The 26258-nt window shown below is 35.6% G+C and overlaps 1 pseudogene; it reads right to left on the reverse strand.

The window, feature by feature from the left end:
* Positions 1 to 19787: 19787 nt before the first annotated feature.
* Positions 19788 to 20571, reverse strand: LOC124994850 (enolase-phosphatase E1-like; annotated as a pseudogene).
* Between the last annotated feature and the right edge of the window lie 5687 nt (positions 20572 to 26258).

The following is a 26258-nucleotide window of genomic DNA, read 5'->3' on the forward strand; positions in this document are numbered from 1 at the left end:
CTTTATTCATCCATAGAGAATTCATATTAGAATGTGGAAGTGTTGAAGATCTGTAAACTCCTTTAACATATGATAACAACATGAACAAGAACATAATTAGAAATTGTCAAATATCCTCATTTTTCTCCTATACAAAAGTAGTCCTTGAAACTTGCTCTCAGAAGGAACCATGCTCTTTTTGCATTTTTTCTTGCAAAACTATAAAGCAATGAATGTGCTGTAACAATTAATTTGCATAAGACCTGGGGTGAAAATATTCAGAGTGGTAACAAATGAATATGAAGGCAATAAAAGGTCACAATGAAAGCCAGTTTTATAACTTTAGAAACATGAATATACATACTAATTAACATTAAGAATGCATGTTACAAAGACCAGTAAAAAATGCTAAAAAATGTAGATAAATATTTATGTACATAATAAATTACCTAATAGAATATATTGCCTCAAAATTGTTCAGAATATAAATCCTACCTATAATGTTGGCTACCAAAAAACAAAGTAAATGACAGTGAAATCCAGTATACCTTAGAATCAGAAAAAAAAAAAAAAACTTTATTAACTTTACTTAGCCAAGTAGCTCACTGTACAAATAGCCAAACAACACTGACTTTCATTCATATTAATAATGAAGTAAAATACATGTTACAAAGGCATGAAGATTAAACATGATATTAATAAAATGTTATGTAAAAATTTTATCCATAACTAACCCACCACAAATTCAGAATCATAAACACAAATTATTTCTTCTTCTCTTTAATTTGTTCAAATTTTCTGCTGTGGGTATGTCTTGGTTTCTTGCTCCCTCATGTCCTTTGTGAAATGCATGATCTCCCCAAGGCTAAATCTGTTGAACTGATTTCAGGTGACATTCTTTATTATTTCAGAGATCTAAAACTTTATCCTTTCTTTTTTTTTGGGGGGGGGGGAGGGGAGTACCAGGAATTGAACTCAGGAGCACTTGACCTCTGATCCACGTCCCCAGCCCTATGTTGTATTTTATTTAGAGATAGGGTCTCACTGAGTTGCTTAGTGCCTCACTTTTGCTGAGACTGGCTTTGAACTAGTGATCCTCCTGCCTCAACCTCCTGAGCCACTGGGATTACAAACATACCTCACCACACCTGGCAAAATTATCCTTCCTAGTATTCTTTTTGAATCAATCGTGCAATTGGAATCATGAATTAATTTTACAGTTACTGAATTTGTGTAAATTACTGACTCTACGATGTTCTATTGCATTTCTAGTGCTTAGAAATAATCTGCCACGCACTAAGAAAATAATTTTTTAAAAAAGCTTGTGGATTTGAATTTTTCCATTCCAAGCGATTTGCTGGAATTTTTACAAGTATATAAATTACTTTAAAAGAAGGCATCATGAGAGTGCTCTGGAGGTGGACAGAGTCCAGTGGAAACTTGGTTCTCATAGAGTTTCTTTAGAAATTAAGGTCAAGCCTGATGTGATGGTGCACATTCATCATCCCAGCGACTCAGGAGGCTGAGGTGGAAGGATCACAAGTTTGAGGCCAGCCTCAGCAACTCAGAGAAACCCTGTCTCAAAAGAAAAAACTAAAAAGTGCTGGGGATATAGTTCAGTGGTAAAGAGCCTCTGGGTTCAATTCAAAGGGAAAACAAAACAAAACAAAAGCTAATGTTAAACACAGGCAGAGGTTGAAAGCCTGTTATGCAGACACTGGACTGAGTTGCACCAGGTGTGCCAGCCCAGGGAAGACATGGCCAGCAGGCATCAGTTAGATAGGAGAATGAGTAAAAGAAATATATTGTTCAATGTAATCACTACAGTTAGCAATATATTATATTCTGGAAAATGCTAACCAAGTGGATAACAAGTGTTCTCATCACTGTTAATTAGCTCTATTTACTAATTACATTATACATATAAATATAATTACCTCACATATATATTTAATTATGTCTGAACTTTCAAATTGATAATATGGGCTTTCTGATAGTAATCAGAATGATAAGTTCCAATACAATGAATTCAACATCTGGTGTTTAATTATAAGCTGCAATTGGTATAATCATTAAAATTATTAGCAAGTTTAGCTGGGCACATTGGTGTACCCTTGCAATCTCAGCCACTGGGGAGACTGAAGGAGGAGGGTCACAATTTTGAGTCCAGCCTGGGCCATTTAGCAAGACTCTGTCTTAAAATTAAAAAAAGAAAAAGGAAGTGAGCTGGAAGCTAGTGTATAGCTTAGTAATAAAGTGCCCTTTGATTCAATACTCAGTACCACAAACACCAATAATAATAATAATAATAATATTAATAAAAATAAACAAATAAAGAAACTAAAATATTTAGCGAATACAAAGTGGTACCCATGGTCACCATAGGGGTCTAATCAATTAGGTCAATGGAAATGCTTGATACATACAAGCATTCACTAGGAGAAAGATAGATGATCACAGCAAGAATGTTGCTCCATCTGTCCAACCAAAAGCAATCAAAGGTGGATAATGATAGGACAGTGATTATCCCAATGAAAGTCAAGATCCCTTATATATTTTCTGGACCTGACCTAGTGTGGTGGGAAAATCAGACCTGGTTGTGAAATGAAATTACAGGAGCCCACCCCACCACACTGAGGTTGGATGCCCCCACACACTGAGGTGAGACACGGTGCTGAACCCCCCCAACCTGCCCCCACACCAAGGATGGGAGGCCAGTAGCTGAGCCTGTCCGCCTGCCCCCCTACTGCTGAGGGACACTGTGTTTGCCTTTGTGCTGACTCAGCACATCCTTGCTGGGACTCCCCAGCTTCTTTGGAGGCTGGTGCAGGCATTTTGAATTATTCCTGAGGGCGTGGCCATCATCATTGGAAGGGCACGGCTCCCTTCCTGAGACACCTACAGGAGACTGGAGGCCCTTTGACAGGTACCTCTATTTACTTACTTACATCCTACACCCTTCACCATCCTCTTGTTCTCAACTAGAAATACTGTAAATAGTAATTGAATGGATCCTGTTTATTACAATAATGTTAAAGTCTCTATAGGGGCTATCTGGTTCAGGGCTGCATTTTCTCTGTATTGGGTACTAATGGTATTGAGCACCTATTCAAAGGAGAAGTAGTGGAAAACTACAGGATCATAATAAGCCTGCAAGGGGGGAAATTCAGTATCTCTGATTTTCACTGCTAGAGGGGACTATATAGAAACAATACCAAAAAACATGGGAAGAAAGTGTCCCTAACAAACCAAGATAGTATTGTGATAGAATTTAATGACAGTATTGCAGTAGAAATGACAGAGAAAGAGTTTAGAATCTGCATACTTAAAGTGATCTGAGAAGCAAAAGATTAAATAAGAGAGCAAATACAGGCAATGCATGGCCATTCCACTAAACAGTTAAAAGGGCAAATGGAGGAAGCAAAAGAACACTTCAATAGAGAGATAAAGATTCTGAGAAAAAAAAAAAAAAAAAACAGAAATACTTGAAATGAAGGAATGATATACCAAATTAAAAACTCAATAGAAAGCATCACCAACAGAATAGATCTCGTGGAAGTCAGAATCTCAGACAATGAAGACAAAATATTTAATCTTGAAAATAAAGTTGAACAAACTGAGAAGATGTTAAGAAGTCATGAATGAAATCTCCAAGAATTATGGGATATCATGAAAAGAACGAATTCAAGAATTATTGGGATTGAGGAAGGCACAGAGATACAAACCAAAGGCAAAAGCAACCTGTTCAATGAAATAATATCAGAAAATTTCCCAAACCTGAAAAATGAAATGGAAAATCAAATACAAGAGGCTTACAGAACACCAGGCGCACAAAATTAAAACAGATACACAACAAGATACATTATAATGAAAATAACTCACATACAAAATAAAGATAGGCTTTTAAAGCCTGCAAGAGAAAAGCATCAGATTACATATAAGGGGAAACCAATACGGATATCAGCAGATTTCTCAGCCGGGACTCCAAAAGCAAGAAGGTGCCTGGAACAATATATTTCAAGCTCTGAAAGAACATGGATTCCAACCAAGAATCCTATACCCAGTAAAACTAACCTTCAGATTTGACAATGAAATAAAATCTTTCCACAATAAACAAAAGTTAAGTGAATTTACACAATAAACAAAAGTTGAAAGAAGTCAAGTTAAAAACCAAAAGTAAGCCAAAATGATCAAAATCATATCACAATAATAACCCTGAATGTCAATGACCTAAACTTAATAATCAAGAGACATAAACTGGCAGATTAGATTAAAAAGAAGGACCCAACAATATGCTGCCTTCAGAGATTCATCTCATAGAAAAAGACATCCACAGACTAGAGGTGAAAGGATGGGGAAAAACATACCACACACATGGACCTAGTAAGAAAGCAGGGTCTCCATCCTCATGTCAGATGAAGTGAACTTCAAACCTAAGTTAGTCAGGAGGGATAGAAAAGGACATTTCATACTGCTTAAGGGAAGCATAAAAAATCAAGATAATAATTTTAAATATTTATGCCCCAAACAATGGAGCATCTATGTATATCAAACAAACCCTTCTCAATTTTAAGAATCAAATAGACCAAAACACAATAATAGTGGGGGAGTGTAACACACCGCTCTCACCACTGGAGAGATCCTTCAAACAAAAACTGAACAAAGAAACTGAAGAACTAAATAATACAATCAGTGATATAGAGTTAATGAATATTTACAGAGTATTTCATCCATCATCAAGCAAATATACTTTCTTCTCAGCAGTTCATGGATCCTTCTCCAAAATAGACCATATGCTATGCCAGAAAGAAGTCATTAGTAAATACAAAAAAATATAGATACTACCCTGTATCCTACCAGACCATAATGGAATGCAATTAGAAATGAATGATAAAATAACAAACAAAAACTACTCATACACCTGGAGACTAAATAATATGCTACTGAATGATGCAATGATAACAGAAGACATCAGGGAAGAAATTAAAAAAGTCTTAAAGGTAAATGAGAACAATGACTCAACATATCAAAATCTCTGGGACACTATGAACGCAGTACTAAGAGGAAAGTTCATTGCATTGAGCTCATACATTAAAAAAATAAAAAGTCAACAACTAAATGACCTAACATTACATCTCAAAGTCCTAGAAAAAGAAGAACAGATCAACACCAAAAATAGTAGAAGTCAAGAAATTATTAAAATCAGAGCTGAAATCAATGAAATTGAAACAAGTGAAACCATTCAAAAAATTGACAAAACAAAAAGTTGGTTCTTTGAAAAACTAAACAAAATTCATAAACCCTTAGCCACACTAACAAAGAGAAGGAGAGGGAAAACTCAAATTATTAGAATTCATGAAGAAAAAGAAAGATCACAACAAACACCATTGAAATACATAACATAATTAGAAGCTACTTTGAAAATCTATAGTCCAACAAAATAGAAAATAACCAAGACATTGATAAATCTTAGAGACATATGATCCTCCCAAACTGAATCAGGAAGATGTACACAATTTAAACAAATCAATTTCAAGCACCGAAATAGAAGAAGCCATCAAAAGCCTAACAACCAAGAAAAGCCCAGGATGAGATAGATTCTCAGCCAAATTCTACAAGACCTTTAAAGAAGTACTGATACCAATACCACTCAAGGTACTCAAGGAAACAGAAAAGGAGGGAACCCTTCCAAATTCATCCTATGAGGCTAGTATCCCTCTGATACCAAAACCAGGCAAAGACACATCAAGGAAAGAAAACTTTAGACCAATATCCCTGATGAACATAGATCCTTAACAAAAAATACTGGCAAATCACATACAAAAATATATTAAAAAGATAGTGCACCATGATCAAGGGGGTTTATCCCAGGGATGCAAGTTTGGTTCAACATCCAAAAATCAATAAATGTAATTCACCACATCAGTAGACTTAAAGTTAAGAATCACATGATTATTTCAATAGATGCTGAGAAAGCATTTGATAAAATACAGCACCCCTTCATGCTCAAAACACTAGAAAAAATAGGAATAGTTGGAACATACCTCAACATTGTAAAGGCTATCTATGTGAAGCCCATGGCCAACATCAGTCTCAATGGAGAAAAACTGAAAACATTCCCTCTAAAAACTGGAACAAGACAGGGATGCCCTCTTTCACCACTTCTATTCAACATCTAATTGCCAGAGCAATTAGACAGACCAAAGAAATTAAAGGGATACAAATCGGAAAAGAAGAACTAAAGCTGTCACTATTTGTTGATGACATGTTCCTATATTTAGAAGATCCAAAAAACTCCACTAGAAAACTTCTAGAACTAATAAATGAATTCAGGAAAGTAGCAGGATATAAAATCAATACGTGTAAGTCTAATGCACTTCTATTCATAAGTGATGAATCCTCTGAAAGAGAAATTATGAAAACCACTCCATTCACAGTAACCTCAAAAAAATAAAATAAAATAAAATACTTGGGAATTAATCTAACAAAACAGATGAAAGATCTATACAATGAAAACTACAGAACATTAAAGAAAGAAATTGGAAAAAAATCTTCTAAGATGGAAAGATCTCCCATGTTCTTGAATAGACAGAATTAACATTGTCAAAATAGCCGTTCTACCAAACATACTATACAGATTCAATGCAATTCCAATTAAAATCCCAATGACAGTCCTTGTAATAATAGGGAAAGTAATCATGAATTTCATCTGGAAGAACAAGAGATCTCGAATGGCCAAAACAATTCTGAGTAGAAAAAGTGAAACAGGAGGTATCACAATACCAGACATTAAACTATACTACAGAGCAATAGTAACAAAAATAGCATGGCATTGGCACCAAAACAGACAAGTAGACCAATGGTACAGAATAGAAGACACAGAGACAAAACCACATAAATACAGTCACCTCATACTGGACAAAGGAGTCAAAAACATACAATGGAGAAAAAATAGCCTGTTCAACAAATGGTGCTGGCAAAACTGGAAATCCATATGCAGTAAAATGAAATTAAACCTCTATCTCTCACCCCGCACAAAACTCAACTCAAAATGGATTAAGGACCTAGGAATTAGACCAGAAACCCTGCACCTAATAGAAGACAAAACAGGCCCAAATCTTCATCATGTTGACCTAAGAGCAGACTTCCTCAACAAGACTCCCAAAGCACAAGAAATCAAAGCAATAAATGGGATGAACTCAAACTAAAAACTTTTTGTCAGCAAATGATACAATCAAGAATGTGAAAAGAGAGCCTAAGAGTGGGAGAAATCTTTTCCACATGCACCTCAGATTAGAGCACTAATCTCCAAACTTTATAAAGAACTTACACAATTTTACAGCCAAAATACAAAGAACCCAATGAATAAATGGACCAAGGAACTGGATAGACACTTTACAGAGGAAGACATACAGGCAATTAATAAATACATGAAAAAGTGTTCAATATCTCTAGTAATTAGAGAAACTCAAATTAAAACAACTCTAAGATTTTATCTTACTCCAATTAGAATGGCTATTATCAAGAACACAAACAATAATAGATGTTGGTGTGGATGTGGGGAAAAAGGCACACTTCTACATTGCTGGTGGAGTTGCAAATTGGTGCAGTCACTCTGGAAAGCAGTGTGGAGAATCCTCAGAAAACTTGGAATGGACCCAACTTTTGACCCAGTTATCCCACTCCTCGTTTTATACCCAAAGAACTTAAAATCAGCATAATAGTAACACAGCCATATCAATGTTTATAGCAGCTCAGTTCACAATAGCTAGATTGTGGAACCAACCTAGATGCCCTTCAACAGATGAATGGATAATGAAACTGTGGTAATATATATACAATGGAGTATTATTCATCCATAAAGAAGAATAACATTATGGCATTTGCAGATAAATGGATGCAACTGCAGAATATCATGCTAAGTGAAATAAGCCAATCCCAAAAAACCAAAGTCCGAGTGATTTCCCTGATAAGTGGAGAATGATATATAATGGGGGTGAAGGGGTGGGGAGGGAGAGAAGAATGGGGGAACTTTAGATTATGTAGAAGGAAATGAGAGGGAGGGGGTATGAAAGATGGTGGAATGAGACAGACATCATTACTCTATGTAAATGTGTGATTACACGAATTGTATGAATCTACATCGTGCACAACCATAGAAACAAAAAGATGTACCCCATTTGTGTACAATGAATCAAAATGCAATCTGTAAAAAATTAAAAGATAAATTAAAAAAAAAAAAGAAATTACAAAAACTTTATGGTAAGAGTTCAACGCCTGGGGAAGGGGTCAGTTCTCCTCCCCTCTCTTAGGCTTTTCCCCAGGAGGGTCCCTGCCCTTTGTATTATCAATAACTGCATTCAGAGTCTGACTACTCCCTCCTGAAATGTAATAGATGTCTGTGAAAAGAGTGGTTTCTTCTTATCTCTTCTGTGAGCATGATTTATGTTAGAGACCCTGCACATGGCCTTCAGTCGCATAGGTGAGGAATTTTTTTTAAAAAAGAGGAAAAAAATCCCAATGATAGGATGGGTCCAAGAAGTTGTCAAATAACCTATAAATCTTGTGAGAAGCTTTGGATCAGGGCTCAGAATTTTGGAATATTGATCTCCTCTGGGCCCACAGCGTAAAATAAATTTTGGTTTCCCCTACTTTCTGAGTATTGTTTTGTCATTTCCACACTAGTTTTCAGATATGGAATTCATTTTTCTGCAGAAGATGAGCCCTATGAGAAAGCATGCTGAATTTTGCTGTAAATAGGTACAGCAATTAATGCCCAGATCCTTCTCCAAGTGTCCGATCGTCATTTACTCGGTATCACTGAGAAAATGAACTATCTCAACATGTCCAGGACCCCTTGGCACAGAGTCTGAGTTCACACTGGGGTTAGAAGCATCTCCTCGGCTCCTCGTTTAGAAGAGCATTTGCACACAGGGTGGAAAACAGTGATTCCCTAACCGCGGTGAGGCTCACAGATGGCCCACTGGGTACGGTGGTCCTATTACAAGCTCCCAGATGTATAATTCTTACAACCTCCTTGGCAGTTGACAGATGCTACATTTGATCCTTAGACTGAAACAAATGGTAGTTATACAAGGAAGGGGGCAAAGAGAAGAGCCTGAAAGTGCTTCACTCAGTCAACCCACTAAGTGAAGAATGATACTATGTTCCTGGAAAGGTGGTGGAAATTAGCACCAAGCTTAATGACTCGAAGGACTCAAAGGAGCATGCTCATCCTATTCCCATTTACTTCAGCAGCATAAACCTTGAAATGAAGAAAAAGGATAATCTCAGAGTATGACCAAACAGTAGAATCTTTGGTAAATTGCTGCGGCAGTTGGCCATATGTAATGTCTTTGTTAAATTAACAGGAGCTCAGTCTTTCCATATCCTTTTATTGAACATACAAAATCAATGATGAATTGATATTTATCAATATTAAGATCAATATTAAGATAGATACTTATAACAAATAAATCGTATCTGAACATTTTGAAGAAAAGTATATTGTGGGAGTTTCTCAGACATGTCCCCCATGGAAAAAAGGGTACTGCCCAAGGACAATGTTGACTATATATCAATCAATTACCCGTAAAGTTATCTAATCAATAAACATACAATAAACATACAAGTTATCTAATCAATAAACATATCTAATCAATAAACATACAATATGATTGATTTATCTAATCAATAAACCAATACTCTTTTCAAATGAGAGGGGACGTGACGGGTCTGGCCATACCAGCTCTGGCTTCTAACATGGAGTAGCCCAACTCTCTTTTAATTATAATCACACAGGTAAAGGGGGACAAGACAGAGAGGAGCTTCTTCTGGGATAAACAGGATGGGGTGGAGTTAGGGAGCCACTTTCTTAGGGAAACTGTCATAGAACCAGACAGGGGACCAGTCCCCCAGTGCCACATACCCCCCAGCAATCTGGGACAGACCTCTGTGTCTGCCAGTTTGGAGGAGTCAGGCCTCTGTGTCAGGAGGCTCAACCTAGTCTGATTCTGCTAGGTAAGGATGACTTCCCACAGTATATGCTATGGTTTTGTCCTCAAAGGTTTATTTGACTCCCACCCACCCTCTGAACAATGTGTTGTGGAGGGACTTGAACCATGTGAACATCATACAGAGAACACTACTGTTGTATCACACATTCTAATGACTCCATCAGGTTTCCTGGACTGAATTGATACCACGTGACAAGTGCATTGGAAACTATGACAATGTTGCAGGGCCGGGGCCTTCTGGGAAACTGAGGCAGCATTTAGTTCCCTTCCTGTCTCAAACCCAGTTCTTACAATCAAGTCAGAACTATCTCAGACATGTTGTTCAGAGTAACAGTTAGGAGTTATTAGAAAAGGGAAGAGGGTACATTTTTAAGGGAGGAGGTGGGTCCTCTCAGAGAGGAGAGAGAGAGCATGCCTCTCTTGAGCTGCAGTTTTATTGGGAGTCCCAGGGAAGTTTCCAGAGCATCCCACTCATGTCCTCCTCTTGACTTTTGATTGACAGCAGAATGACATCAGACTTTTAAGTCCCCACTGCCATGACTTAGTTTGAGTCATTTTGTATCATGATTCATGGTTCTAATTAGGACCTGTTCTTACAGATTTTATGGTTAAGAGGGATTGTCCTGATCTCCCTGAATTCTGGGATCAGGTCTGTTTAGGGTCACAAAATTGCGCCTCTTCAGGGTAACTTGTATTTGTCTTACATTATTTCGGGTCTGCATTCTCCTGCAGAACAGGTAGCTTGCTGAGGAATGTAACATATCCTCTCCACTTAAGCCAGGCAAGGCTCCAGGTAAATTGCTTCTTGGAAATGAAATCATGTGGGGGTCAGCACAGTGGGTCCGGTTTATAGAATCATTCCCTTGACCTGAGGTTCCCATCACTCATGTCTGCCTGTCCCCTGTAAATAAGACACACTCGATCCCAGAGGATGGGAGAAGAAATCCAAAAATGTTTCAGATGCCCACAGAGTCACTAAATGCTTTGGGAAATGATCTATTAAACATAAACATACATGGACAATCGTTGAAAGCCACAATTATTATATTACGTACTCCCTATCACTAGGAACAAAGCAAAATACCTCTTTGACTTCTGAAGACACCATGTTTTAAACTTTTATACCAATTTGCTGATTAACAAAAATGTCTGGTAGATTTGGTTTGCATCTGGGTCTTTTCATATCTACTTAATAGTCATGTTGGGTGGTCTCTGAAATAACCTATTAAAGATTGGGCAAGGCACTTATGCGACCAAGTATAGAAAAGTTCAAAGGAGGAAACTACATTATCAACTTCCTACTGTATTATTGTTTTTATTTAAACATTCAATTATCTCTTAAGACCTTTAAATAATACAACAAAGTTATAGAAAACCACACCTATTTGCCCACATAGCTACTATTCTCTGTGTTCTTTATTTCAATGTGTAAATTGAGATTTCTGTCTGATATTCCTTTCCTCCTGTCAAAAATATTTTCTTCAAAAGTTCTAGGAGGAAGAGTTTCCCATTACTGAAGTGAGACCTCTCTTTATACTCTGCCCAATGGAAAGTAAGAGTTTCCAAGCAGGCTCCTGGGAACTGGCTCTGTCCTTTAGCTACTTATTTTCCTTTCATGCCGTAGTTTCTCACCCCATGTGCTGAGCAGAACTCAGCTCAGCCGAATACTTAAGGGGACTCCTTTGCATAGTTCTGCATTTCTCTCTCACTGTGGCTTTCTTTGCTCCAATACCGTTTTGCAGATAACTGAGTTGGCCTCTGAATTCTCAGCTCAGTCTTCTTTACTAGGTGACTCACCAGGTAAAGCCTGGCTGACCCTTGTCTGCTCCATTCCCTGGAAGCTCTCACAAGGCCCTGAACTGAAGCAAGAACAGGGTTTATCTAATTTGCTTCCTGCTGGTCAGGGTCACTGTTCTTTGGCACCTTCTGTACAGTGTCATGACAACATTGCCATGCATATAAGTACATATATACAAATTCTTTCAAATGGGGGGTGATTCTGGTCTCTGTAGTTTTATCATCGCTGAAAGCAAGTCTGTGTGTTAGGAGTTTGAATTTGATTGCTTTTGAGCTACAGATAATTTTTGGAGAACTTTAACATTAACAAGTCTTTTCCATTCCATCTTACAAATACATTGCTTCTTTTTTTCTGAATTTCTTCAATTTTTTTCACTACTGTTTATAGTTTTCAATAGACAGTACACTTTTGTTTAATTTGTTCCAAATACTTTTGTTTATGCTATTATAAGCTAACAGATTTTCATTCATTTTCACTTTCCAGTTCTTGTTATATATGTGTATATTCACCTTTATATACTAACCAGCTCTGTTAAATGTTTTTCACATTACTGAACTGGTAATATGTAGTTCTTTGAAGGTTTTTATTAACACGGTGAATTATATCAATTGATTTTTAACATTAAGAAATCTAATGTTACTGTAAAAACCTAATTAGGATATAATATCATTATAACATATTTTTTATTGCAAATCTTAGACTCAATTTGACAAATTTTGTTAAAATTTGGTGTGTATATTCCTGTGTCATTACTCACCATTTTCATATTTAAATATCTATGTGTCTATATACATAATTATTTATATATACATATACATATATATGCATATATGTATGAATTTGGTATTAGGGTGAGTCTCACCTCATAAAATGAGAAGAAAAGTATTCCTTCATCTTCTGTTGCTGACATCTGTGTGTATGTGTTTCTGTGTGTGTATGTGTGAAACAGGTATGAGTTATGTTTCAGCACTTATACACTTTATAACATAAGATATTCCAGGCTAACAATCAAACTTTCCCTTTAGAACTCTCAAATCAGTCATCTCTCCATGGAATCTTGTTTCACTCCAGTGAAAATAGTATGTAGAAATAAATAATGGAGTGTATGGTCACTGCTCGCAGGACTTCTCTGTAAACAGAACAGGCAATGCACATGCACATGTACATATAAAATAAATAAAAACAAAGTAATCACTATTTTGTTGAAACAATTATTATAAATAACAACATTGACTGATGTTATCATTTGAAAGAGGTAAGTTCTTTGTGGACCAGCTACGTGCGAGTTGCTAATATAAAGGAACATCAAGAACTGGGCCTCTGAACTGTAATTGTTGCCATGTTACAGCATGTAAAAGAATTTCTTTCATCTTTTTTCTTTTTTTTAAAATAGACTTTATTTGTTATTGCCATTATTATTTGGGGGTGGTACTAGGAATTGAACCCAGGGGTTCTCAACCACTGAGCAACATGCCCTGACTTTTCTGTAATTTATTTAGAGACAGGGCCTCACTAAGTCGCTGAGGTTGGCTTCGAACTTGTAATCCTCGTGCCTCAGCCTCCTAAACTGCTGGGATTACAGGTGTGCACACTGCACCCAGCTAGACTTTATGTTTTTTAAACAGCAAACTTGAGTAGAAGGTCCAGATATTTCCTATTTGCCTCTGTTCCTCACACGTAATCTCCTCCATTATCAGTATATTCCACCAGTGTGGTATATTTGTTACCACTGATTAATCTATATTAACATAAGACTCTCATCCAGAGTCAGTGTTTCCCATTAGGATTTACTTTTGTTTTGTACATTCTATGGGTTTGGAGAGATATATAACACTAAACAATATAGAATCATACACAGTAGTATCAGTGCCTTACACATCCTCCATGCTCCTCCTAATCATCTCTCTCTTCTCTCTGAACATTGGAACCATTGTTCTTGTTTTGTTTTGTTTGTTTGTTTGTTTGTTTGTGATTACAGTGCTGGGGTTTGAACCCAGGACCTCATACAGGCTGGTGAAGTACTCTGTCACTGAACTATATCCCCAGTTCTTTTGATTGTTTACTTTTTGAGACAACTACTGATATTTTTATTAGTTCCATAATTTTTCAGTTTTCAGTATGCCTTGTAACTGGAATTGTACACAATGTAATCTTTTCTGGTTGGTCTCATTCATTAGCAATATTATTTTCCTTCATGTCTTTTGTTGCCTGGATAGCTCATTTTTTAATGTCTTTTTTTAATATTCTTTTATCTCAGTGTACCATAGTTTATCCATTCACTTATTAATAAATATCTCAATTATTTCCAAATTTTGGCCATTATAAATAAAGCAGCTACAGATATCCATGTGTGTGTGTATGTGTGTGTGCAGGCATGTATGTTTACATGAGTTTGTAACTCTTTATCAAGATGCATAATTGCTGGGTAGTATGGTAGTATTAAGTTTAGTTTTGTCATAAAGTATTCAACTATCTTTCCAAGGTGGCTGAATCAATTTGCATGTCCACCAGCAATAGATGAGATTCTGTTGCTCCCATCCTCACAAGTCTTTGGTGTTGACAATATTCTGGACTTAGGTCATTCATTAGGTTTGTAGAGATATCTCATTGTTTTAGTTTGCAATTCCAGGATGACACATGATGTATGGCATCTTTTCCTGTGCTTGTTTAACATATGGATATCTTCTTTGATGACATGTCCATTAAGATCTTTGACCCAATTTCAATTGTGTGTGTGTGTGTGTGTGTGTGTGTGTTCTAATTGTTAAGTTGTAAGAGTTCTTTGTATATTTGGATTACAATTTTCTACTGAACTCTTTTGCAAATATTCTCTCCCAGATTCTGTCTTGTTTTTGCATTCTCTTCACAGTGTTTTAGGTAGAGCAGAAAGTTTTAATTTTAATGATAGGTTACTAATTGTTCCAAGAGATAATATGTTTGGTTTTGCACCAAAAAGTCATTACCAAGCCCAAGATCATCTATTTTTTTTCTCTTTTATTATCTTCTGGAAGTTTTATGGTTTTGTAATTTTCTCTTAGATCTATGGTCTATTTTTGGTTAATTTTCATGAAAGATATAAACTCTGTGTCTAAATTATTTTTTTTTCCATGTGGATGTCCAGTTGGCCTAATACCATTTGTTGGAAAGTTCATATTTTTTTTTTGCCTTTGTTCCTTTGTCAAAAGATAATTGACTATACTGATGTAAGTGTATATGTAGGCTCTCTCTCTGTTCCATTGACCCATTAGCTTACTCTTTCCTCAAAAAACACAGTCTTGACTTTTGTAGCTTTAAGGTGTATCTTTAAGACATGTATTATCACTCCTCCAACTCGTTTTGTTCCCTTCAGTATTGTTTTAGCTATTCTAAGTCTTTTGCCTCTCCTATATATATTTGATAAGTTTGGAGATCTATTAAACCACTTTGTGAGATTTTCTTTTGGATTTACTGATCAATTTCAGCAGAACTGGCTTCTTGACCATATTGAGTCCTCCTATCTGTGAACATGGAATATATTGCAATTTGTTTAGGTCTTCTTTGATTTCTTTCACTAGTTTTGTATTTTTTCCTCATATGGATTTTGTAAATACTTTGTTAGTTTTATGCCTAATTATTTCAGTATGGAGGATGCTAATCTAAAGAATACTCTGTTTATTCTGTTTCTAACTTCAAATTTTGCTGATTCATTGCTTGTATGTAGTAAAATAATTGACATTTTTTAAAAAAACCCTTGTATCCTATAACTCTACTATAATTGTTTACTGTTTTAGGAGATTTTTTTCTTTTGTAAAATCTTTCAAATTTTCTATATAGTTTATTATGCCACTTAGGAACAGAGATATATTCATCTATCTTTTCCAAATCTGTATAACATGTATTTTATTTTTATTTTATATCAACTTGGAGTTCAAATAAGATATTGAAGAGAAGTGGTCAATAGAGAATTTCTTTAGCTTTTTAATGTTCTCAGAAAACAAAGGCCAGAACAGTAAAGCAGTATAAAAAGCAGAATCTAGCCTGGCTTGGTGGCACACACCTATAATCCCAGAGACTTTGCAGACTGAGGCAGGAGGGTTTCAAATGTAATGACAGCCATGGAAAGTTATTGAGACCCTGTTTCAAAATAAAAAGTTGGAGGGGAGGGATGTAGTTTTGTAAACTGGATTTCAAAACTGAAGTTAGAGTGAATGTTTCTAAATAACTATATTTTCTCCAAAATTTGTTTCTTTCTTCCTTACTCTTATGAAGTAGAAATCATCTTCTTTCTTTTCCATACAAATTATGTTACTTTTATTTGCATTAAACCATGTTTATTATATTCTGTTTCTGATGTGTAATGCAACCAATATAGCCGAACATGTCCATTACTTCAACCACATTCACCTCAATACTTACAACATCATTAGCACACATTCACGCTTTCTACGTTGATTTTGCAAAATCAATATTTAAATGACCAAATTGTCATCATTCTGAAACCTCCTCACCAAATACAACACCCAAATTCTTGAGTTTAGACCAAATGAGGGCTAGTGCTTGAGATCACAAGTGACTTATTCACCGTGACCAGCAGTCCTTTGCTATTTCCCTAGCCTTGATCTGGTCCATTCCAAATAGAAACTATGTCAAAGTTCAGCACTTTTTAAAAAATCTAATGCTATGATTTTACCTGACATGTTCTGCAACCAATTGCAATCTCTCTCTGTTTCTCTCTCTTTCTCTAACACATACAAGCACAGAACACATTAATGTATATATGGAATTCCATCATGGATGTTCCATGAAAACTATAAACTTGACTATATCCACATCCCCTCTCCTGTTAGAGAGACATAAATATTACTATTGAGTTGCACATATTTTCCCAGGTTATGAATCATTTCATCAACTTCTTCTGTATCAGGTCCTGAATTACTTCTCCATTATTGTTTCTATGATTTCTAATATTGTGTATATATGCAATGCTTTTAACTTTAAGAAAATTTTCAAACATACATACATTAAGGAGTTCAGTGCACTGAAGTACAATGGTAAATACCTTAAAAATATCTCCTTTGTCATCTTTTTACTTTTCTTAGTTGCATTTTATTTTGTCTCAAACCTCATAGTATCATTAAATATGTATGTGTATATATAAGGCATATGTGTATATATATATATATATTTTTATATATATGGTATCATGGATATTTTACAAGCTACAATGCTATGTTTAAAACATTAACACTAATAATTTGATTCTTCTTGGCAGTGGTTTATATTTAAATTTCTACTGTATGTAGAATAATTTATTATTTTTCCTCACTGATATGCAACACTGTGTGCATCTTACATTTGTTTGTTATATCCCTTGTATCATTTTACCTATAAAAACCTTTTATTTCTACTTCCTACCATTGACATATAGAGTATTTCTTCAGTTATTTACCTCTTAATAAATGTTCCAATATTTATTAAAAATATGTTATAAAATACAATTTCTAATAGATTCAATTAACATTTTTTATTTTTCTTGTATAAAAACCCTATGACATAGTCAGATGTGGTGATGTGTGCCTGTAATCCCAGCAGTTTGGGAGGCTGAGGCAAGAGGCTCTCAAGTTTAAATCCAGCCTCAGCAACTTAGTGAAGCCTGAAGAAACTTAGGAGAAACTGCGTCAAAAAAAAAAAAAAAAAAAAATTAAAAGGGCCAGGGAAGTAGCTCAGTGGTTGAGTGCCCTTAGGTTCAATCCCTGGAGAAAACAACAGCAGTAACAACAGCAAAATCCTATAATACGGCTGCAACTTGAAGCCTGGGTCCTTTTCATTGGAATTTTAATTTGGGTCTCTAGAATATGATTAATATATTTTGTACAGGAAAACTTTATGAACTCAATCTCCTTTTGAGATTGAGGAGTAGGGTAACTCTAGGTCTTGGTGAAGGTATCAAAGTCTGCCTTTGCAAGGAATCCCAACATAGCACTGCAACCCCAGAGCAGCCCTTGGATGAGGTAAAGCAGACGTGAAAATGGCCATCAGCAGCAGCATCCTGGGTAGTGTGGGTAGGAGTCCAATGTCTTTGAGGAAGGGAATAATGCATACAAACAGAAGTGTACTGGACCGTCAATTTTCAATGGATATTGTGGGGCTAAGCCTATCTTATTCCCCCAGTGTCCTCTCCACAAGGGACAATGGAGAGTGCAGCCTAGATGACGAATTTTCTACGGCAGGAGCTGCTGTCTTGGAGATGTAGGTGCCAGACCAACACCCAGAGCAACTTTGCTACTGAAGTTCAGATAAATTAACCTTGGTTTATTACCCAGCATTGATTGATCTGCTTTTGTACTAGCATCATTTTCAGAATCCCATTCTGGAAAGATACAGGTTAATGATTTCAGACTCCTTGATGGAAAGGGAGAAGGGGTAAGTCTCCTCCAAGGCCTTGATATTAATGTCCTTGACCAGGGGTTCAACTTGCTGACTAGAAGCCAGTCTTGTGCTCTGAAGCCTCCCTTTCTAGAACCCCAAGGGTTTCCAGACCCTGCAGCCCCACTTGACATTTGCTTATTCTCTTGAAGAGCAATTTTAAATATTTTTCTGGTTCAATAGTTTTTCTTGCCAGCAATTTCTGTTATATGCATACTTGACCTCTTTTGCCTTTCTCCTATGTATATTTTCTTGACTCTATAAAATCTTTGATTCTGTTGTTTGTCTTATTATTTTATTGGACATCATCAAATTTTTATATGTAGTAAGTTTACTGTCATATAAATTTAAGTTTAGGTTTTTTTTCTTTTGTTTGCTTTTCATGAATATCTAGTTCAGAGAAATTTTAACCAACTTATATCATTATTTGAGAAAAGGACTTATGCCTTCTGGATTATATATTAAGAATTTTTATATTCATTCCCATTGACACCCTCCAAATGCAAAATAATGTCATTATCCTGTGAGATTGCAGTGTTATGAGTTTTCTAATGAGTTTCATTGCATGTCATCATATCAACTTTAATAAACAGTAAACATTATCAGGTTAAGAACTGATGATGTGTACTATATTGTTTTTAAACTAGTGTGCTCCTGGCACAATATATTAAATTTAACATTGTTTCTTTTTCTTTTTTTAAAAGAAGAGAATGGTTTTATTAATCACAACATAAAACTGACATGGAATCCTATTAGAATGGAACCAGGATAAATAATACTGTTATAAAATTTATGTTTCTTACATTCAAGGGGAAATATTACATATTAGGGCTCTTCTTGGTGTTATGAACTAATTTCAGCAAAACTTTATTTTGAAAATACTAAGTAGCAATTAATACATATTCTTAAACTGTGCTTAGATAAAGTTAGAAAGGCAACTGGTAACAACCAGCAGAATTATAATACATTTCGTTAATATTAAGAATCATATTTTTTTAGCTGTTATATATGCATATCTTTTTCATTGATAAGGCAAGTACTGGTTATGGGTACCACATGATTAATAAGTTTCTTCTTAAGCAACAAATACTTGGCTAATCAAGACTCAAGTGAGTTTCCTTTCTTAATTTTGCTCTTTTGTACCAAGGGAGGCAAATATGAAATACAGCTGTTATAAATCTTCTAACTCACCATTGAATGAGGGTAATGAATTATTAAGAATGCCTCTGAAGTATTTACAGTATTAAAAATAATAGGCCTCTGCATAATTTTCAAAATTAAGTTCTCATTTTGGTATAGGATTTGATAATCATAACACATTTGATCTATATTTTCTTCTATCAACTACATTTTGCCTGCAATAAGGGTTAGTGTATGGTCTCAGACTATTTCTACATATAAAGCATCTTTAAATAAGTTTTTTTCCACTGAAATGAAGACTTGCCTCACTTTTGTGTCCATGAAAATTAATGAGCATACACCTACATATACTTGCATACATATGTATGTGTATATAAGTAAGTTACTTTACTGTTAGAATAAACTAGACAACTCTGAGGAATAGTTTGGTCTTCTGTAGAAATCTTCCTCTATGCTGAGGAAGGCAGGTATAGTTCGATGAAGGATGTGATGAGGCTGTAGTGAGTTTTCTCATCATCTGTTCATCCTGCATTGCCAGGTCTCAGCACCACAGCTACGTGCACATCTGCTTCCTCAGCAGCACCGGCCTCTAAAGTAACATCTGTTAAAAACAAGACGTTGTCGGTTTGAACATCCAATGCTGTTTGCAATCCTTCGATAACTCTCACTGTCCACTTTGTGTCCCATCTTGGTATCATAGTGACCCTCAAAAAGCTCAAGAATATTTCTCTCTGTAGGATGCCCAAATAATAGTTTCTGGGCCTCTACGCTTCCGGAAGAATAGATACACACCTCCATCCCAGCTTCTCTCCACTTCCTGATTGCCGAAGGACATCTTCAAAGAACTCGGCTTTCATGATCCCAGCTGTCGGTGCTGCCCTCCGCATGTGGCCCTGCAGCTGTTTGAGTGCTGCCGTCTTTCAGTCCAGAGACGTCTGCCAGCACACATTCTACCATGGCCTGGATCATCTGCCGAGGGTCATCGACCCCATTCCCAGCTGCTGCAGGGATTGGAACAGCCCCATGCAGGTGGGCATCTTCTTCAGCCTGTTTCCTCACAAGATTGACATCCTGCTGGCACTCCTCCTCCTCCCAATGTGTCTGCAGATATTCTTCAACTTTTTCTTTAATGTAAGGAAATAAAATGTCCTTCACAAAAGCGATCGGGGTTGTGGTACCTTGGATATCGAGCAAGATCACGGTGCCTTCAGCGGGCACCGAAAGCATGACCATCTCCCCACCAGATGTTACCGCGGAAATCTGTCTGCTGGTGTGGAGGGTGGAGGGCAGCGCCGGCTGCGCCCCAGGTCAGTCTTGGGTTTCGGAGATCAGATCCCACAACAGTCTCAGAGGTGGCCACCACGTGGGACCTGAGTAGAACAGGGGAGGGTACCTCTGCGGACAAGCAAGTGGAGAGGCCTGCCGCCCAGGGCTTAACATTGTTTCTTAAAATAAAAATAGAATGGGTGAAAGTCTATCTTAAAGTGACAACATTATTGTACATTCATGTCCCCAATTTACTCAATAAATAAGTTTATGTTGTAACCATTGTCAATTGAAGTTATTTATTTGGCACTTGGTCCTTTATCATAGATTTGTGTGACCTATGGTTATTGGGTGATTGTTCTCCTGGTTAAAATTCTCTAATAACAAGGGGGGAAAAACTTACTAACCTGGCTCATATAGTCCTAAACAATTTGTTCACAAATTACTTATCTGATATCTCTTACCACACTTCCTTTTACCTTTGATTTTGGTATCTCTGTGATTTGAACTTAGCCGATAGGCATTCTGCTATCCAGATTGTTCTTGCCTCTGCTGCTGTATTACTGATCTTTCCAGCAATTCAAATTGCTTACTCAAGTAAGTTGCATATTTCAAAAGACTAATCACTAAAAATACTTTCTCTAATCATTAAACAAACAAATCTCAAAGTTGTCATGAATTACATCTTCCTATTTTAATCGTCTCCCTAACACTGGTAATTTCCTGTTACTTTTGTTTTTTTTATTTATTTTTTTCACTCAAACTCCCATTTTATTATAAGCTGTTTGAATGAAGGAATTTGTCTTAGGATTTCACCAGTACTTAGGCATATGTAATGGATTCTAAGCATACAGTAGATATATAATAGAAATTTTTAAAATCACTATTTTATAAAATTTGGACAGAGAAAATCACATTCATAGAATATTAGTAAAAGATTACATAATCCACTAATTGTTCTGGGATATCAATAACATATTCTGACCTAAGCAGATCTCCTTGCAGGGTCCATGTTTGGAAATCTATTGATGCTATTTAGAATTGATTTAATAAAACCACATACTGACATTTTGCCATGGGTTCAAATTAAGAAATATTGTAAGACATACTCCATGGAACTTATTTACTGTGAGAATCTGGTTGAGGGTAAAATTTACTTCATTGTACAATTTGTTCTTTGTAAAGACACAGGATAATTTTTCTAGTTTCTTGTTTTAATGCCAAGAATAACTTGGTTCTTCGGGGAAAAATTATTACCATTACTACTTATATTGTAATATTTTTCTCAGAAGATGATATTCAAAATCATAACTCTAAAGTATCATGTGAAAGTTACATAATAACATATTTCTGTAAAGTAAACTATTACTTCATAATTATTTTTCTGTTTCCTATTATTTAAATCTTATCAGTTGTGAGTGGGTTTTATTGAAGTTCTCCAAAACAAGGACAATATCCCAAGATCACCCATATGCATGTTTTAAGATATTTAGAAAGTAATAAACCTGGATTCATGTTCCACCCTGGAAATCACCATTTATCAATAAATAAAAGAAGTTATGCAATGAAAAATAGATAACAGAGCAAATTTATTTGTTGAGTAGACATTGTACTTATTTTTAAATCAGTCAAATTTGCCAAATGTATTATCCTCACTGAAGTATTGCACTATTGCGTCTTTACTTTCCCTTTATTACTTTGAATATTTTGCTTCTGTTGTCAAGGCAAGCAAAATCATAATTGCTACTAGTTGACATTTTATATACCTGCATATTCAATTTAATTCTTTCAAGTATAGAACTAAGCAATTGCATTATCAATTAGTCTTTACACTTTTGTCATTTCAAATAATTTAAACACAATTAAAGCTACATGTCTGTAATGATGCTATTTTAAATTTGACAATGTTTTAAGGAAAAAGGTCATTACGAACAGACCTACAAAGAATCTTTTTTTGTTTTGTTTTTTGTTTTTCATTAGTAAAAACAACCATAAAAAAGATTTTTAAAAATGATTCCTCCTGCAGTTGGGTATAAAGAATAATTTCTAATGTCATACAATGCAGTAGAATAACTACCAACAATGGTTAATTGTCCCTTTCAAATCGCCAGTAGAGAAAATTTTAAATGGTTTGAACACAAAGAAATGATGTTTGAGATGAAATATAGGTGTTAATTACAAATAAAAAAAATTCAAAAGGAAATTGTAGAAGAAATTTTCATAACAGCAAATTTTGCATTTTCTAATGTAGAGTCCAGTTACTTTTGGCAATCTGTACAGTTGTGTAATCACCACCACAATAAAGATGCACAACTGATCAATCACCTCAAGAAATTCCTCGTGCCCCTTTCCGGGTAGCCCTCGTTACCTCCCAGCTGCTGCTGGCAACCAAGGATCATTCAGTATGTGACGCTTTGAGACTCCATTATCTTACTTGGTGTAATGCTTTTGAGATTCATTTTTGATGCTGCACATCAACATTCTAATAGTTTCCCTTTTGGCTGCTGCACAGGCATTCCATGTGCAGATGTATTAGTTTGCTTGCTCATTCTCCAGGGAATAGGACATTGGAGTATTACTTTGCATTGTGTTATAATTGTGAATGAAGTCACCAGAAGTATATGTGAAGAACAACAAAAACAATGACAAAATGGTCACCTTATCTTTCAGTTAACATCTGGGTATATTTTAGAATTTATTAATAATATTATATTGTTTACTAATATGTTTCCTAAATGCATCCATAAGGATTGTTTCCAGAGGATTTTTTCTTTGAAATAGTGCCATTCCCTCAATGTAAAATTATTAAATTTTAGATTTAAAATTGAAGTGCTTTATAAAAATATTTGTCAGTGTCTAAAGATTTTGTGCTCTTTCTTCACAGTCAATTTATCTTGCAGTTACATTATGTATTCACATTAATTTATTTTACAATCGCAATGAACTCTCTCTTACAAATATTTAACTCCTGTGGTTAATAAATTGTAGTACTTAATTTTAGAAGGACAGTGATTTCCAGAAATGATGGTATATGCCACATAAAAAATAGGATTTTTGTAAGGGTTATTTTCTAGGATGTGTTTTTAAAGATGAAAGAGAGAAAGAAAAAATGATATTTCCCTTCTGGAGTCATGTAATTAATAAAATACAGCAAATGTTGGAAGTGTATCTCTGATAAATTAGTTTATAGCATCATTATTATAATTACTGTTATTTTGGCTAAAGTATACAGAATTTCTTAAATGTAATATATTAGGAAATATGTAAGATATTATTTGTAATAATAATCATGTTTCACACAATACTGAGTGTGTATAATAGATTTTGAGCATATTAGGTGAGTGGATTGATTGAATTTTATATTTTTTATGGCACTGAATATACACAAGAGAAGATATGAAGTTAAATACTGCAATCCTTCTTTGTACAAATTGTATATAATTTCTATGTTGTTCTGTTGTTTAGATATAAATTAGACCTTGAAAATTAGAGAAGTGAGATATTTTACCTAAGTTTTCAAACTACTTGCCTTCTTTTCTATAAATTCAAATTTTATTTTCAACTTCCTAAAAAGAGATCTTTAAAATGTTTTCTCTAGTAAACTGCACATTTTAAATTTTGCTCCATTGATTTGAATGTTTTCAGCATTTTTTGTTCATTAAAACATTTCTCTTTTCATGATTACCATAAAAGAAGCATAAATTAATATCATGGCCTCCTCTCATTTTAATCAGTGCTAGGATGATACCAATCATAAGCTTAATTAATTTTTTATTATTTCATTTTTTGGGTACTTGGGGTTGAACTCAGGGGCGCTTAAACACTGAGCCACATCCCCAACTCTATTTTTTTTTTTTTTTATTTAGAGACAGGGTCTCACTGAGTTGCTTAGTATCTCCCTTTTGCTGAGGCTGGCTTTGAAGTCATGATCCTCCTTCCTCAGCCTCCCGAGCTGCTGGGATTAAAGGCCTGTGACAGTATGCCCAGCAATTAAAATATTTTAAAAATAAAGATTTCAACCAATTTTTCTGAGAGGTATCTGACTCTGAAGCACACCAAATTTGGGGGCCCCTCTGAGATTAGGAACAACTTCCTCATACTGGAAATGAAAGTTGGAGGACTGCCCCCCAAACAGGACCTAAGGAAGATGACTGGAAATTGCCCTTCCACTGGCCTGTGTAACAGGTCTACTAAATCTACACATGTACATCTTCAACCTCTATGTCTTTAAAAGCTTTGTTTTACTTCAGAGATTTCAAAGATGGGATTTTTGAAAGGACAATTTCTTCTTTTTTCTCTCAAAGCTGACTTCGAATAAGACATATGTTCCAATCAATTTGACTCCAAACACATCTGATGCTTTAGCCTAGCCTCTCTCCAGTACTGCAGCCCAGTACTGGAGCTGCCCTGTAGCATTTCCAACATCCTGGGCAATAGCTTTCAGCTGATAGCTATCGGGTATTTCAACGAGTGAATCATAATATCCATGACATCAAATAAACTTATATAACCATCATATCACTTAACCAATGTCCTTGAAATTTTCATTCATTTGCATCAACAAAGTGATAAAGAGGTAAACAGTAACCAGTGTGGGAGACACAGGGCAGGTAAACTCTCTATCCTTAATTCATAATCTTTTCCTACTCCCCTACTTTGGGAAACTACCTTTATTTAGCATGGCTTTATTGAGCCATGGGATGCAGAGGCCTGGTTTCTAGGAACTGCGGGGGAGCATGTGGCACTGCGTGGGAGTGGTTCCCTGTCTCCTTCTGGAATTTTCCCCCTAAGTGGATGGCTCTCCTAACTCCATCCTATCCTGTCTATCTCAGAGGAAGCTCCTCCTGGTCCTGGCCCCCTTTACCTGTAAGTTATAAATAGAGGAGAGTTGGGTGACTCCATATTGCTGTAAGAGGTCAGAGCTGGTATGGCCAGATCAGTCTCACCCCCTCTCATATAAAAAAGAGTATTGGCTTTTGTATGTTACTGAGTAGATAAGTTTTTTAGTTAATAGATAGAAAAACTGCCAACACCCTCCTCCAGTAGATAATCCTTTTCTCCTCCACGGGGGACAAGGCAGAGAAGACCCCCACATCCTATCTTTTAAAATATTTTTCTTAGTGCATTATAATTATACAAAGTGTAGTTCATTCTGATACATTCATAAATGCATATACTATGATTTACTTCATTTCAACCCTCAGTATTTGCCCTTTCCCTCCCCTCCCCTATCCCTGTGGTTCCCTTCCACTGCCATACTGGTCTTCCTTGTATTTATTCATTGGTTTTTACATTGGTACATGACGGTTATATATAAAGATGGCATTCATTGTGATATATTCATGCAAACAATAGCATTATTTGGTCAACCTCACTCCATAATCGCTCGCTTGCCCGTTGCTCCTTCCTCCATCTGAATTCCCTTTTACTCCACTATTCTCTTGTCTCTTTTGATGAGGTCCCCTTTTTTATTCCTTATTTCTCTACAACTTTAACATATGAGAGAAAACATACAACCTTTATCTTTTCTGAGTCTGGCTTATTTCAATTAGAATGATCTTTCCCCTTACATCTTTTACCGGCTACTGATAGAGTTTTGTTCTCCTTTAAGGCTGACTAAAAACTCCATTGGTATAAGTTCCATATTTTTAAAA

This window comes from Sciurus carolinensis, chromosome 10, assembly GCF_902686445.1.
Source record: "Sciurus carolinensis chromosome 10, mSciCar1.2, whole genome shotgun sequence".
Classification (NCBI taxonomy): Eukaryota; Metazoa; Chordata; class Mammalia; order Rodentia; family Sciuridae; genus Sciurus; species Sciurus carolinensis.